This window comes from Chelonia mydas, chromosome 1 (genome assembly GCF_015237465.2).
Source record: "Chelonia mydas isolate rCheMyd1 chromosome 1, rCheMyd1.pri.v2, whole genome shotgun sequence".
In the NCBI taxonomy this organism is placed as follows: domain Eukaryota; kingdom Metazoa; phylum Chordata; order Testudines; family Cheloniidae; genus Chelonia; species Chelonia mydas.
Genome location: NC_057849.1, coordinates 168046637 through 168064467, shown reverse-complemented (window position 1 = coordinate 168064467; position 17831 = coordinate 168046637). Strand labels below are relative to the sequence as shown.

General features: G+C 39.7%; 1 long non-coding RNA gene across 1 annotated transcript in view; it reads right to left on the bottom strand.

The window, feature by feature from the left end:
* Positions 1-17831, bottom strand: part of LOC122464102 — a 426264-nt gene that overhangs the window by 393901 nt on the left and 14532 nt on the right. The window contains exon 2 of the long non-coding RNA XR_006287978.1: positions 10778-10785. This is a non-coding gene — a long non-coding RNA (uncharacterized LOC122464102). The remainder of the gene's footprint in view (positions 1-10777; positions 10786-17831) is intronic.

The window sequence follows — 17831 nt, the reverse complement described above, 5'->3', positions numbered from 1 at the left end:
CCAAATATCTGTGTTAGAGGGCACAAGCTGGTATTTCTTTTGTCAACCTTGGAATAGAACACCCTTTGCTATTACAAGTCACTACAAATCTCAGTGATAATGATAAATAATATAATCCATTCAAGGCATATACTTATACATTTGGGGGGAAAGCAGTGGCTTTTCTAAACATAATACACTAAAATCTCAGGGTCTCCTTCTTTTGTCCTTTCTGAAAAGCCATTTCCTGCCCCTCATGTACACTTAAGGTAAAGTCAGAGATTCAGAGGCATGTTCTGTTGTCAATTACCATGAACATTGATTTAAATGTTGTGGCAACTTTTCGAAAATTGTTCCTGGTAGCATCGTTGAACCAGAGTTCTTGGCAGCTAACAACAGTACTTGTCTTTTAACGTATGTTTGTCCTATAGCTGCTGCAGTAGCACACTGTAGTTCTGTAGTGTAAACGCTTCCCACATCTATAGAAGGGGCTTTCCCATCAATATAAGTAATTGCCCTCTCCAAGTGATTGCAGTTAGGTCAACGAAAGAATCCTTTAAGCTATCTAGCTTCACATAACTGTGGTGCTCAGAGAGTGATATTTTTCACAATCCTGAGCAACGTAGCTAGGTTGATCTAATTTTTATCTGTGGACCAGAACTTACATTCTGTTATCTTAAGGGTACATGAAAAGTAGGGAACAGATTTTTCAGAAAGGACAAAAGGAGGAGAGCTTGAAATCTTTAGATGCCCACTTGCTCACTATAGAAGTACTATACTCACTGTAGAAGTAGCACACTATCCCCACTATCAAAGTAACCAGGTTTATTTGGGGTGAGCACTGCTCAGTGTTACAAGAGCTACATATAATAAAAGTAGCATCTGTATATATGTAGACAGTGTTTATATAAAGAGTGCTTTCTACTGGCAGCTATGTTTAAAGTACCATGTATTGTTTTTAAATCTGTAAATTCAATAAAGTTTTTGTTATGCACTGCAAATGGCTGTGTGGAGCTAAACACTATTGTTCAGTAGCACTATTCCCAGTAGCTGGTAATTAATTCTGAAGTTTGTGTTTAAAAACTGGAGCCATTTTAACTAAAGGGGGCATTCTTCCCCCTTCATACCCACCCCGAAAATCCTGATGTCAAAGATGCCAAGGTTTCAGGCTACATAGGCTCAGTTCCCAAATCCCACCAAAGTTATAATCAGATCATTTTGAATGGGTTTATATGTTAGGAATGGATTATATTATTTCTCTTAGTTACTTAACCAACTCAATCTTTGTGGATTCAGAAGTGTGACTTTAACTCTATTATTGTTGAATTTGCTTATGGGTATATTAAAAGTCCTTAAAACTGCTAGGGGAAAAGCATGGGGTGAGGGACAGGGAAAAAAAAGATTCAAAATAAATGAAATATATACACTCCATACCTGGAACACACACTTGTCTCACAAGCGTTTGGGGCTGTTGTATCTCTAATCCATAGTACAGACTTTCATTGAGATAGAATTTCATGATTTTTCTTTAAAAAAAAAGTCTTTGGAGGGGGGAGAAGAGTTTTAAATGATAGGAATATACATGTTGCAGACTGAAAATGGTTTTTGTTTTTTAATTTAAAAAGACCAACAACATTCAAAACTGTTTAAATCCACACACAGTACCAATCCCAGTGTATATAATGAAAGTAATTTATCAATCTGCTATTACTGTTACCATGAAACTAACGAATATGTTTTCAGTGTCTGAAATCATATGATAGTGACTGTGTATAAAGGCATTAAAGAAAAAGGTAATTTTTGGCAGTATGATTTACAACAAAGCAAGATTTTCCCAGTTAAAAAAATATATATGCCATGCATTGTTTTCAATTTTTCATACAGATACTGGTGGCACACAGGCTCTTCACAACATCCACAGCAGTTTGTTCTGTAACACCAAATCTAATGTTTGAGGGTATAGAGTGCAGTGTGCCTAAGACTTGAAGTTTATTAATGTGAAATAACTTAAGAAATTAACTCTTTAAACACAGTGACTTTATGCACGTCAAGTATTTTGAAACAAAGCAACAGTGAAGGAGTACAATACATACAATTCTATACCCTAGAGTTTTATTGTCCTTCTGCAAGTCCTAGACTACTGACATGTAAATGGCCAAAATATAAATTGGGGAACATGTCCAGTATAGATGAGTATCTTTGGAACAAGTTTTAGGGACTATTCATGCTCACTGATGGATTGCTAACTGATTACCTCTTCCCATATTACATACTCAGAAAGGGATGTTGGAGTCAGTGGCTAAAAAAAACAGCTCAATATGCAGCAGTGGTGAAAAAGGAAAACAGGACATTAGGAACTATTAGCAAAGGGATAGAAAATATAATAATGCCAGTATGTAAACCCATGGTGCACCCACAATTTGAATACTGGGTCCAGTTATGCTTGCCTTATCTCAAAATGGATATAGTGGAACTGGAAAAGGTTCAGAGAAGGACAAATATGATCAAAGGTACAGAACTGCTTCCATATTATAGAATCATAGAATATCAGGGTTGGAAGGGACCTCAGGAAGTCATCTAGTCCAACCCTCTGCTCAAAGCAGGACCAATCCCCCACGAAATCATCCCTGCCAGGGGTTTGTCAAGCCTGACCTTAAAAATCTCCAAAGAAGGAGATTCCATCACCTGCCTAGGCAACCCATTCCAGTGCTTCACCACCCGCCTAATGAAAACATTTTTCCTAATATCCAACCTAAACCGCCCCCCCCTCCCTGCAACTTGAGACTATTAATCCTTGTTCTGTCATCTGCTTTCACTGAGAACATCATAGATCCATCCTCTTTGGAACCCGCTTTGAAAGCAGCTATCAAATCCCACTTCATTATTCTCTTCTGCAGATTAAATAATCCCAGTTCCCTCAGCCTCTCCTCGTAAGTCATGTGCTCCAGACCCCTAATCATCTTTGTTGCCCTCCACTGGATTCTTTCCAATTTTTCCACATCCTTCTTGTAGTGTGGGGCCCAAAACTGGAAACAGTACTCCAGGTGAGGTCTCACCAATGCCAAATAGAGGTTGTCAAGGTTCCTTCCCCATTCTGAACTCTAGGGTACAGATGTGGGGACCTGCATGAAAACCTCCTAAGATTACTTTTACCAGCTTAGGTTAAAGCTTCCCCAACGTACAAATTAATTTTATCCTTTGCCCCTGGATTTCCACTGCCACCACCAAACTTTATCTGGGTTTACTGGGAAACGTAGTTTCGACACCTCTTTCCCTGCAAAATCCTCCCAACCCTTGCACCCCACTTCCTGAGGAAGGTTTGGTAAAAATCCTCACCAATTTGCATAGGTGACCACAGACCCAAACCCTTGGATCTCAGAACAATGAAAAAGTATTCAGTTTTCTTACAAGAAGACTTTTAATAGAAGTAAAGGAATCACCTCTGTAAAATCAGGATGGTAGATACCTTACAGGGTAATTAGATTCAAAACATAGAGAATCCCTCTAGGCAAAACCTTAAGTTACAAAAAAGACACACAGACAGGAATAGTCATTCTATTCAGCACAGCTCTTTTCTCAGCCATTTAAAGAAATCATAATCTAACACATACCTAGCTAGATTACTTACTAAACGTTCTAAGACTCCATTCCTGTTCTGTCCCCAGCAAAAGCAGCATACAGACAGACCCAGACCCTTTGTTTTTCTCCCTCCTCCCAGCTTTTGAAAGTATCTTGTCTCCTCATTGGTCATTTTGGTCAGGTGCCAGCGAGGTTACCTTTAGCTTTTTAACCCTTTACAGGTGAGAGGATTTTTCCTCTGGCCAGGAGGGATTTTAAAGGGGTTTACCCTTCCCTTTATATTTATGATAGAGGGGAATGATCACGTCCTTCAATCTGCTGGCAATGCTCCTATTTATACAGCCCAAAATGCTGTTAGCCTTCTTGGCAACAAGGGCACACTGTTGACTCATATTCAGCTTCTCGTTCACTGTAACCCCAAGATCCTTTTTTGAAGAACTGCTGGCTAGCCGCTCGGTCCCTAGTCTGTAGCGGTGCATGGGATTCTTACGTCCTAAGTGCAGGACTCTGCACTTGTCCTTCTTGAACCTCGTCAGATTTCTTTTGGCCCAATCCTCTAATTTGGCTAGGTCCCTCTGTATCCTATCCCTATCCTCCAGCGTATCTCCCAGTTTAGTGTCATCTGCAAACTTGCTGAGGGTGCAATCCACGCCATCCTCCAGATCGTTAATGAAGATATTGAACAAAACCAGCCCCAGGACTGACCCTTGGGGCACTCAGCTTGATACCGGCTGCCGACTAGACATGGAGCATTTCATCACTACCCATTGAGCCTGACTATCTATCCAGCTTTCTATCCACCTTATAGTCCATTCATCCAGCCCATACTTCTTTAACTTCCTGGCAAGAATACTGTGGGAGACGGTATCAAAAGCTTTGCTAAAGTCAAGGAATAACATGGCCACTGATTTCCCCTCATCCACAGAGCCAGTTATCTCATCATAGAAGGCAATTAGTTTAGTCAGGCATGACTTGCCCTTGGTGAATCCATGCTGACTGTTCCTGATCACTTCCCTTCCTCTAAGTGCTTCAGAATTGATTCCTTGAGGACCTGCTCCATGATTTTTCCAGGGACTGAGGTGGGGCTGACTGGCCTGTAGTTCCCCGGATCCTCCTTCCCTTTTATATTAGCCTTTTTTCAGTCATGTGGGACCTCCTCCGATCACCATCAGTTTTCAAAGATAATGGCCAATGGCTCTGCAATCACATCAGCCAACTTCTTTAGCACCCTCGGATGCAGTGCATCCGGCCCGATGGACCTGTGCTCATCCAGCTTTTCTAAATAATCCTGAACCACTTCTTTCTTCACAGAGGGCTGGCCACCTCCTCCCCATGCTGCGCTGCCCAGTGCAGTAGTCTGAGAGCTGACCTTGTTCGTGAAGACAGAAGCAAAAAAGCATGGAGTACATTAGCTTTTTCCACATCCTCTGTCACTAGGTTGCATCCCTCATTCAGTAAGGGGCCAACACTTTCCTTGACCTTCTTCTTGTTGTTAACATTCCTGAAGAAACCTTTCTTGTTACTCTTAACATCTCTTGCTAACTGCAACTCCAAGTGTGATTTGGCCTTCCTGATTTTGCTCCTGCATGCCTGAGCAATATTTTTATACTCCTCCCTGGTCATTTGTCCAATCATCCACTTCTTGTAAGCTTCTTTTTTGTGTTTAAGATCGGCAAGGATTTCACTGTTAAGCCAAGCTGGTCACCTGTCATATTTACTATTCTTTCTAAACATCGGTATGGTTTATTCCTGCAACCTCAATAAGGATTCTTTAAAATACAGCCAGCTCTCCTGGACTCCTTTCCTCTTCATGTTATTCTCCCAGGGGATCCTGCCCATCAGTTCCCTGAGGGAGTCAAAGTCTGCTTTTCTGAAGTCTAGGGTCTGTATTCTGCTGCTCTCCTTTCTTCATTGTGTCAGGATCCTGAACTCGACCATCTCATGGTCACTGCCTCCTACGTTCCCCTCCGCTTTTGCTTCCCCTACTACTTCTTCACATGAGGAGAGATGAAAAATATTAGGGCAGTCCAGCTTAGAAAAGAGATGACTGGGGTGGGAAGGTGTACGATTGAGGCCCATAGAATCACGAATGATGGAGGGGGGAAAAGTGTAATGTACCCATTTTCCAGAATACAAAAATCAGAGATTACTTCATGAAATTAATAGGCAGCAAGCTTAATACAAAAAAAGAGAGAGTATTTTTTCACATAACTCACTCATTTTCATGGACTGCTGTGATGGCCCAAAGTATAACTGGGTTAAAAAAAAGAACTAAAGTTCACAGAGTTTAGGTCCATCAATGGCTATTAGCCAACATGGTCAGGAATGCAACCCCATTCTCAGAAACAACTCTAAACCTCTGGCTCCCAGAAGCCAGTAGGGAAAGCCAGGACATGACAGAACAAGGAGTAATGGTCTCAAGTTGTAGTGGCGGAGGTTTAGGTTGGATATTAGGGAAAAAAAATTCACTAGGAGGGTGGTGAAGCACTGAAATGGGTTACCTAGGGAGGTGGTGAAATCTCCTTCCTTAGAGGTTTTTAAGGTCAGGCTTGACAAAGCCCTGGCAGGGATGATTTAGTTGGGGATTGGTCCTTCTTTGAGCAGGGGGTTGGACTAGATGACCTCCTGAAGTCCCTTCCAACCCTGATATTCTATGATATTAACAATTTTTGTCACTATTTAGCTTTATTAAGCACCTGTTTACAATTCTAGACATTGATCGGTGTTCTGTGCTAGGCTGCTGGCCTATCAGGAGTGCTCCGAGAGAACGAGGCCTACACGCAACAAAGCAGCGAGTTATTGGCTTTAATGAAGGTAAGTGACACACCTGCAATGGGGACTCCAAGCGTTGCTGTCACAGAGGCGGGGAACCCAGCGCACCGGAACTCTGCCTGGGACGGAGTCCGACGAAGGGGCAAACAGCGAGCCATAATAAGCAGTACACAGAAACAGCTCATGAATATATAATTAGGTACTTTCCTAAAGGGGTTTTCCATTACCTGGCAAAGGGCCATGCAGGGCAGACAAAACTGGCCTAGAGCTGGTTATATCCAGATTTCCATGTCCTACAGTGACCCATCTGCTCCGAGAAAGCGGAAGTTCCCTAGCTAGGCCGTAACAAAGTCTTCCGCAGTCCCTTACAATCAGGAAGGAAAGAAGAAACATAAAACCAATAAGCTGCAGATTTTTCTCTGCAACACTGCACCACAATCTGATAATGGCTAATTGAATGGAGTTTGCTAAAACAGAGTAATGCATACCATTTTTAAATACCCTGAATGGCCAGAGTTTTTCCTTTAAACCAGTCATGATAACTTAACCCTCATACAGGTCATATTTTATGTGAGAAGCAATAAAGGAAATATAAATTGGTTTGAATCAGCAGAGTATTCTCACTAGGGATGTATCCTATCACCTCTATTCTTCCTAACAGCTGTGCTTTTAAAATTGAGAACTGCAACCACACATGGTAAGAACTCTGAAATAACTTGGAATGAAGAATAATTATTAACAGCTGTTGACTCTGCTGTCTACATTGTCTAGTCACTTGTTACCTATACAAAGTGCCAAAAATGATGGATCACAAAGCTACCTGCATCTCTCGGGCTTAGTGTAAGCTCAAATAAGTGGGTGCTGATGGAATTTAGTGGGTGAGGGAAGGTGAGACTACCAACTGGAAGACTGTAAATGTTGACTGATTTTTTTCTTACAAATAATTCCCATTGTTGACTTAAGATCCTTCACATTTGTATTAAATATAGCCTGCCAATAAATAAATAAACTTTTGGGAGTTACATGTTCTGTGCAGCTTGAGACTTTCCACATATAATGAGGTTAAATGGCATGCTGAGTAGAAGACAATCGGGTGAAATCCTGGAAGTATAAAGTAAGCATAGGCCTCACCATCTTTTATCTATGCAAATCCTCTACATCACCACCAGGCATGTGCTTAGGATTGTACCTTTGAAAAGTTTTCAGTTGCACAGAAAGACATTTTTGCCCATGTAGGTTCTAGTTTGGTGGAATGAAAGTTCTCTTTCTGGACACACTGAAATTTCAGTAAATCTCCATAGAGAAGACAAATTAAGGCTAGTAATACAATCTGAGCTTGCTGAACATGATTTTGATCTGATTTGTACTGAGCCAAAACACATGCAAGAGATTCATTTCCCTGCTCCTCATCCTGAAGTAAGGAGGAAAATGAGGAACAGGACGATGTAAATGTCCATGTCTCTCTTACAATGATGCAAAAAATGCGAGACTGACTTAGAGAAAAAAAAAAAAGCTGAAAAAGCAAAAATGTGGAGAGTAAGGATCAAAAGGGATTAAACATACGCATATGCACAAAAAGAAAGATTCCAAAAAATTCTGCAAGCAATTCTAGTTACAACATCCAGCTGCTACAAATAAATACTAATAGTTTCTAGATATTAAACAGAAAAACTGTCTGATATTCTGTTTGACTAAGTGTAGTTAAAAAGAAGAGAAAGGAATAAGAGATTTCTGAGAATGAACATGTTCTACAGTGGGAAGAATATGTTCACAGTATACCACAGAGTTAATGAACTTTTTTGAACTGATAAAGATCAGATCCTCATCTGAAGTTTACTCAACTCCCTTAGACAAGACCACAAGACCCCTTGAATTTTCCCTCCAACTTTTCACCAGTACATGTAGCGATTCTGACCCAGTTCCGTCAGCCTGAACCCTTCCAGCTCTAAACATGCTCCCCTTAAACTTAAAAGGACCACAGACCCTCCACCCCCTCTTCCTAATCAGAAATGTATATGGGGCAAGAGGATTGCATCTCATGGCTGAAACTCTCTGTTGGGATCTAGGGCTTCCTTATGTTAGAAGTGTTCCAGAAAACACTGCCTTCTCTCCTACCCTGGAAAAGTCCTGTAACTTAACGAGACTGAAAGACATCACCAGGCAAAGTAAAAATGCCAAAACCTGCTAACACTCTGAGAAGTATTTCAGCAGAGATGGAAAGCCTATGGGGAAGGGGGAATAGGAGGGAAGAAAGAAAGGAAAGGTGCAAGACAATGGGTGCCTGTCTGAATTTCTTCACTTGTCTGTCTAGGCTGTGGTTATTCCTTTGTCTTTCAGAACTGATTCAGCCATCCCTAGAAAGCATATGGATGTTGTAGGGAGTTCCCTCCTGTGCCAATGGCACGTACACAATATATAACAAGAACAGTTAGAATTAGCCATCAGAGCAGTTACAAGAGTACATTCTTGTACTTGTCAGTTCTTACTGTTCACTGTACTTTAATGTTTTACACACACATTTTAATACCATTTGTGTCTTTCTCTCAACCCTTGAGTCATCTTCCACCAAACAGATCTACAGTGCTCTATTTAACTCATCTAAAAACTTGCCACTACTTGAAAGCCAATATGCACAAATTCACTGTCATTACAAAATTGTGTTGTTCTTGTGTTTCCAGATACAAAGATAAAAATTACTTTCAGAAACTATACAACTCTAGGGGTGCAGGTTATCTCTCCTTCTCCAGGAATCAAGAACAGTAGGAGTTGATTAAGATGAAATAGCTATCTACGAAACACCTCCGGAGAGATCCCATCCCCTTGGGTGTATAGGCACCCCATTTACCTATACTAATTCATACTAGATTTTAAACAATCCCAGTTCCCTCAGCCTCTCCTCATCAATCATGTGCTCCAGCCCCTAATCATTTTTGTTGCCCTCCACAGGATTCTTTCCAATTTTTCCACATCCTTCTTGTAGTGTGGGGCCCAAAACTGGACACAGTACTCCAGATGAGGCCTCACCAATGCCGAATAGTGGGGAATGATCACATCACTCGATCTGCTGGCAATGCTCCTATTTATACAGCCCAAAATGCCGTTAGCCTTCTTGGCAACAAGGGCACACTGTTGACTCATATCCAGCTTCTCGTCCACCGTAACCCCTATGCAGAACTGCTGCCTAGCCGCTCGGTCCCCAGTCTGTAGCGGTGCATGGGATTCTTCCTTCCTAAGTGCAGGATCTACACTTGTTCTTTTTGAACCTCATCAGATTCCTTTTGGCCCAATCCTCTAATTTGTCTAGGTCCCTCTGTAGCCTATCCCTACCCACCAGCATATCTACCACTCCTCCCAGTTTAGTGTCATCTGCAAATTTGCTGAGGGTGTAATCCATGCCATCCTCCAGATCATTAATGAAGATATTGAACAAAACCGGTCCCAGTACCGACTCTTGGGCCACTCCATTTGATACCGTCTGCCAACTAGACATGGAGTCATTGATCACAACCCGTTGAGTCCGACGATCTAGCCAATTTCTAACCACCTTATAGTCCATTAATCCAGCCCATACTTCTTTAATTTGCTAACTCTAATCCAATCCTGTTCTTAAAAATGGTAAATTTTATTAAAAACAAAAAGGAAGGAAATACATCTGGAACATAGGCTTTTGCTAGATTTTAAAGGCGCAATTCCAAAAATTAAGCACCCAAAATAGCTTTCTTGGGGGTTCAGCTTAAAGGTTACAAGCAAACAAAAAGTATCTGGGGTTAGAACAGAGGAGATTCATAAGCCAAAATAAAGAAATGAACCTGATCACGTCTATCTGAACATTTCCTGCCTTTTAATGATTTCTTCTAGGTATGGAAGATAATTTTTCATATCTGGTTCAAACCTTACACAGCATTTCTGCTCATAGCATTGCTGCTCTGTGTCCCTGCAGCCCAGAGAGAACAACAGAAAAAGGGAAAGTTTCTTTCCCAATTTAAAAAGTTCTACCTTCCCATTGGCTCTTTTGGTCAGGTGCCCACTTCCTTTTCTTTTACCCGTGGGCTTGTTAATCCTTTACAGGGAAAAGCAAGTAGAGAATAGCTACTAAGAGGATGTTTATAGCTAACTGGCTATAAAGTCAAGTGGGTTTTTTTTTAAACAAAATATTTTTAATCAGAAAGTTCCAATTCATCAAACTCACAATTGTTTGCCGTTGACTGTTCCAATATGACAGGAAAAAACATTAAAAGTCTCAAGTTCTTGCTAGACAGCATAACAGGTGAGCTCTACTTTAAACTGCTTGTACAGTGCCTAGTTTTATGGGGCCTCCATATTTCCACTACACACAATTGTAATATTGCTTTTTTTTCCTCATTGGGTCATCTTGCTCCAAACAATAATACAAATGAATAATAAGTGAAATCCCACACTTGAAATACAATGGACTTTCAAGTATGACTTAATGAACTGGTGAATACTTCAAATTTCCTATAATTGAACCCAGGGGGGGCATATTTTCCAAATCTTATTTATCTGAGTAATTCTTACTTAAATAAGTAGTCTTCAGTGGGGTTAGTCATGTAAGTAAGGGTTAGAAGATTTAAGACCATGATTTTCCAGAATTGTTTGCCTCTTCAATACATATTTTGGTTGACAAAGTAAAGGAAACATGCACAGAATAGTACAGAATCCTGGCAAACAGTAAGCACATTTTAGCATGGCTAAAACCTAAGTATCTAAAAGCTGGTGTGGAACCCCAGTAAATAATTGTTGCCACAGATATGTGTGTGTGTGTCTGTGTCTGTCTGTCTGTCTGTCTCTGTTTACAATTAAGACTGCATCTGAATTCTGCCTGCACTGTCCAATGTTGCATAAGGCATGAACAAGGCTTTGTGTGTATTCTCAGATATAAGAATTCACAAATGCTACTATATTATTGAAGCATAGAAATCTACACTAGATAAATTTCAAATTGTTTATTAGGGGAAAACTCTGTCCTCAGATCAGAATGACTCATCTAACCTCTGACATCCTTCCTTCCCTTCTGGGTGCTCTATGCATACATGGAGAACTGAATATTAGAGTTGAGATTCTCTGTGAATCTGAGAGGTTTAAAAAAAAAACAGATTTACCAGCTAAACTCACTCTTTTCTTACTTATACAACATTTTAAATAAAAGCAAAAGTTTATTTCCACTCTCCATTGCAAATGTCTTATCTGCTTATTTTAACAGAAATGATAGTATATTAGCAATCACATCCTCAATGGATTGAATAGGAGATGAGAAGATGGCCCTGTATATCCCATTTGGGCTTCACCTTTTAATCTATTGGTTTTATCCATGGCTTTAATGAAAATATTAATAGAAGTACCTTCTCATTTAAGTGCCTTAAAATTAATTGGGCCAAACATCTGCTTTTAGATACACTAGTTTAAACCCTTTGACTTCAGTGGGATTAGCCAGGTATAAAGGAAGGGAAGATGAGGCCCAGTGTATAAATCAGTGCAACACAGCTATAAAATGTCTTAATTTCCTTCTGGTGTCTAGTCCAGATATATGTTAAGAGCCAGCTACTGCTGCCAGTTAATGGAGTTAACTCCTTTAGCCTGCATGCTAGAAGTCAGTTCTGTGGTAATGAGGGTCACAGGTTCAAATTCTGCAACAACATGAGAGTAACCAAGATAAGGAGAGAGAGAGAGAGAGAGAAAATAGCCAATCAAATGAAGACTTCCCACTATCATTAAACTAGAGGACCTCATTCACTGAGTCTGTACTCACTGTTGATGTCTTTACCATTAATGTCAAATTTGCTTGAGTAAAAGGGTGCTGAATCAGACTCATATTGGTTTACGTGTTGCAGAATTCACCTCCAAATATATATTATAGCAGTAGAAAAAAGCTGTTGATGGGAAGTTTTCATTTTTTAGTTGTCTGAACAAAGATCACCTGTGCCTTATTTATTCAACATTCAGAGGTATCCTCTGAGTCAATAGTTACTTTACAAGGAGAATGTAAGAATAGAATGCTTTAGATTTGTATCATCAACTCTGGTAACTAACGCAATGTGACTGAATGAAACTATGAAATAAGTAGAATGATTAAAATGTAAAGTCATGCATATTTGTGGGTGTTATAGTCAGTAGACTTTACAAGCCGAAAAGCTGTGAGGGAAATAGAGACACAAACTGGAGTACAAATGTATACACATCCAGCTCCATCAGTTCACCCTTCTTCAACCCTCACAATTGATTTGCTGGGGTGTAACAGATCAGTCTTCAGTCCCTTGTCTATTCTGTTTGTGAAGTGTCAATACTTTTAGTTACAGCTCCTGATTAGTATGGCCTCACATGCAACCACTCCCTGACCTTTAAATGTTTAACTATGCAAATGTATTAGTCTATTAACACTGAGGCAGATTCACAGGTATACTCCAGGTGTTTTGTGTTGCTTTAGCAATGCAAAATGGCCACAAATCCAGCTCAGGTGTTCATTTTAAACTGGAACGTTTGCTCGTGCAAAACATCCACAGACTACCAGTGATTCTGAGCCATTATTTTTTTCCTATGGAATATAAATGTACAGTATATGGAAAACCTTACCTGTATAGTTAACACACAATAATACAAAAGCTTTGTTTTGAAAAAGTTAACACTGCTCTGCCCATAACAAACCTGACACCCCCCCCCACAAAATCACGAATATAAAAAGTTAAACCATCTACCAGTACATAACCTCTACTCCTCTGCCCATTAGCACACGCCTTTGCCATTACCATAACTATCATAACTCTGGGCCCCTCAATTCACAACGAGAAGTCTGCTCACCCAAGCAGTGGTGTACATTTTTAGTTATAACTAAAATGATTCACAATTCAATTTTCATAAGCTGCACAGTGAACCAGTTACTCAGAAAATACCCCACTAACAAATTTTGTTTTAAAAAAAGTTTGCCACCAATGAACAATCGGACTGTAACTGATAAATTTCAGCTAGAGCCCAATTTCAAAGACTTCTATTTAAAAAATTATGGAAAGAAAACCAAAAAAGCCACCAAAATCAAAGGGCATTAAAAATTACCTCGTATGAAATATCACATTGTTAGGCCACCAATTTTTTTAATAAAACTAGGAATTCATGCCCCATTTTCGAATGTAATCTACACACACAGCAATGAGGACAAGCACACATTAAATGCATTTTTAGTAATTTCCGACTGAAGCAGAAGTTGTCAGGATTATTTGTTGTGGAAAGAATGTAAAACAGTAAACATACTGATGAGTATTATACAGCATGACTTTACATATGAAAATGTAAGTAGGACCTTATCTTTTTATTCTTTTAGTGTTAAGCATTCTTTCGTAACGCTTAAAAATACATTTAAACATTTGAGGCAAAGTTGGTGTTTACATCCCAGTTGGCATCTAATTAAAGGTATTTCTGTTTGTGGAAAATTGAGCATCTGGGATTGGCATGGGATCTTGTGATGGCCAAAAGTATAACTGGGTTCAAAAAAGAACTGGATAAGTTTGTGGAACATAGGTCCATCAACTGCTATCAGCCAAGACGGTCAGGGATGCACCCATGCTTAGGGCAACCCTCACCCTCTGACTACCAGAAGCTGGGAGTGGAACATTGGCAGATCACCCCATAATTGCCCTGTTCTGTACACTCCCCCTAAAGCTCTGGTATGGGCCCCTGTCAGAGACAGGCTACTTGGCAAGATGGATGATGGTCTGACACAGTGTGGCAGCTCTTATGTTCTCTCAGATAAAAAGTAGTTTTTAAGGAGGCAAGAACGTATAGTTCAGGGATCGGCAACCTTTGGCATGCGGCCTACCAGGGTGAGCCCCCTGGCGGGCAGGGCCAGTTTGTTTAGCTGCTGCGTCCACAGGTTCGGCCGATCGCAGCTCCCACTGGCCATGGTTCGCCGCTTCAGGCCAATGGGGGCTGTGGGAAGTGGCGTGGGCCAAGGGATGTGCTGGCCGCCGATCCCTAGTATATTTTAAAAAACCCGATATAACCAATTTCTTACTGCACAATACATTAATCAAAATCACTTGTATTCATTAATAATTTACAAACAGGAAAAATGATTCATCCACTTTATAGAGCTTAAATCAGCCAATCTAAGAACAGAAACGTGATTAAAGTGACCAGTAATATAGCATAAACAACAAATACTAGACCAGTTCACAGGAAAAAATATAAGCAGACTAATAATTTGCATGAGCAAATTTTAATCAAACAAACTAACTGCAAAGAAACAAGTTTGGAGGACTCACAACCAGTCTGAATTATTCTCATGAAGGGCTAAATTATTCAGTTAAATTATTTGCAGTGGATTAACAACATTTTTAGTATAACCCAATTTATAGTCCATTTTAAAATCCAGAAACAGTTTCACAGTAGACTTTCTGATAGGGAAAAGGTATTGCAGCCAATCAAAGAAACAATGTAACATTTTTACATGAGTTGATAGGAATTCTTCGTCTTTTGTGATGTATAAAATTGGAAATATTGATCTATCAATAACCATCACACAAATTGAATGGAGGCTTTTAAAATAAGTCAAAATAAAGGAGATAAAATTCATGTAGAATTAGGTTTTGAACCTGTAAATGCTTATGCCCATGGTGAACTCTACATACATGAGAACTCCTGTTGTCTCCAATGGGACTAATCACAAGTATATTAAAAAATATATATGTCTACAGGATCCAGCCTTTACTTTGTTGAGGTCTCTGTTTTCTTTCCCCTTATTTCTCTTCTCTTGTGCCCTTATTTTAAATTATTATCAGAGTGTTCAGCCCTATAAGCCCCCTGTACACAGAACTACGATTCAATGGATATGCTGCATTATATTAATAGGTATAAAATGTGTTTGCTGCTTTTGTTTTTGTAAACATCACAGTAAATCTACTGACCAAGAAAACACTCACGTCAAGGCTGTGAAACACACTACAAAAAGCAACATAAGGCTAAAATTCCATTCTTTAATGAATCTTCTAGTGATAATGTGCTAGTAATGTGCCAAATCTTGACTGTGCATCTGTTGAACTTACTGGAAGTGGTATAGGGAACACTGCTCCTGGTGGCATTTTCCCTCAGACAGACACTACTAGTAAAATCCTGGCTTAATATGTCAGAGTTTTGTCGCTGATTTCAGTGGGGCCTGGATTTCACCATATGTCTTTTGAAACACTTGTCAAGCATTAACTCTCACATTCATTGAAAGCGTCAAATATGCACTACCCTGCCACACCATGAGCAACTAGTGGCCTGCAAAAGGGAAGGAAGGCTAGGGTCACTTCTACTAACCTTTGCTATTCACCTAGTGGAGTCTAATTTCATAGCCATTATGCCTCTCCTGAATGCAGAGATCGTAACAGTAACAAGCAGAACTGGTCAATAGTTAAAAATATTGAACACATTTTGAAATTAGGGGAAAGAAAAACAGAAACTATTTCAATTATTTTTTTCCCGGAATGTTGCTCTGTTTTTTTACCAGTTATACAACTGGCTGGATGTTTTTATTTCCCCTACTCCCTTTTTTTTTATCAGCTCTTGTAAACAGCTGTTGTTAAGAGGGGCAAAGAAAAGATTCCTTGTATCACATCCTCCCAGCGCGCCCTTGCTAAGATGAATATCATCCTACCCTTTGTGTTTGTACAACATTTTTGAAAGCATGAAGTACTAGGAAATTTCTTAGGATACTGATGAAAGATAACCTATGCAGTGCATTGCCTAGGGTAATGATATAAGTCATTGGTGCTGTAGAGTGGTAGTGTTAGTTTTAAGGGCAAGATTGTGAGTGCAAGAAACCCCCTTCATTCCGTGTATTACTTCTCATGGTAATGTTTCTTGTGTTTCCTGCATTCTGGGACTGTTTGTACATGTCCCTTCTACCCCATTCCACCCCTTCCCCTTGGGAAGAGGATGCCGGAAAGGGGGTTTAGAATCCTACAACCATAGGGTTAGACGGGACCACAAGGGTCATTTAGTCAAAGCCTTGTCAAGATGCAGGATTTGTTTGTGGTGTTGGGTAAGAGGAAGGGTGGAGAGACATAGCCCAACACCCCTCTGCATCAGCCCACAGTATGGAGTCAATGGACGGGAGGGAGAAAAATGCCCATTCCCACAGATGCTCACAGCCTGTACACAAGGGTCAGGCCTTGGAGAGGTGGTGCTTGCCAGAGACAAGATTCATCTAGGATGTCTTCTGGATGTCAACCCCAGGTCTGCACTGCCCCTCCCCTCCCGTGGGTTAATAACTACACTTACCATACATTCTCTTGTTTGCCTGCTTTTTAATCAGTCCCCTTTCCCCATTTCTCATTATCTTAGCATTTGTCATTTGTGTATTCATTTGGTTTAATTTTAGAGGCTTTTATTTTTTAAACCTAGACATTCAAGCATTGTCAGTGTTTCAAATCAACATCTACAATAGGAAGCAGGGGATATATTGAAAGCCAGGCAAAGGCTCATCCATCCATTATGTTAGTTCTGCCATTAAGGATCACTGGCTAATGGATTTCTGATGTAGATGGAAGTTTTTGTGCCACTGAGATATTACTGTGACAGATGAGGTCACAATAGCTTTAACTGATAGTCTTTCAAGCCTGAAGAGTTTGCTTTCATGGCTTCTGCTGAAGCATTTCCAGTGCAATGAATGATATTTAGAGCATCCAAGTTCTCTATTGCAAAGCATGTTGCTTTTATTTTTTGTTTCAATTACCGAGGCCTTAAGCTTGCTTCAATGATAAAAGTATAAATCATGTTAATTAGAAAAAAATAAAGGGGGGATCTTAAAGGACAAAATAAAGGCCCAGAAGGTCTAGATAATGAAAAGTCATCTTTGAAGTAAAATCTTCACTAATTTGAAATTAACTTTAAAACATGTAAAAAAACCCCACCCCAAAACAAAACCAAAGCCATGACTTACTGTCCTTCTGATTTTCTGCTCACATGTTTTATAGAAGCAGCAGTGATGTGATTTTGTAGTAGATTTTCAGAAACAGCACATCAAAAATTTAATATACAAAGCAGTAATTTTTGTATGTATCTCATTTCATTCAGTTTAGTAGTATATGGGAGAGGGTGCACACAGGTATCATAAGATATTGTTCTTTAGTGAAGTAAATTAATGTAATAATTGGGAAGAAAAAAGAAAAGAGAAGAGATTATCCTATAATAAACATGCAAAGTTAAATGAGTCAATCTAAGATCTGCATAGACATGACTTAATACTCACTGAAGTCTATGGAATGACTTCCATTGACTTCAAATGGCTCTGGATCATGCAGTCTATGAAGACCTTCTTTTTGACCATTAATATATTTCTCTTCCCCCTCCCCTGTTCTTACCTGCCACTTTTTAATATATGTTTTAATGTGTATATATTAGATTTATATTTTATATTCATTATATTCTTAATACAATGTGGAATTCGAGCTCCAAAGGGGCAAAGATGTTGGCTTTTTAAATAATGACAAACCATGTTTTATATCCATGGC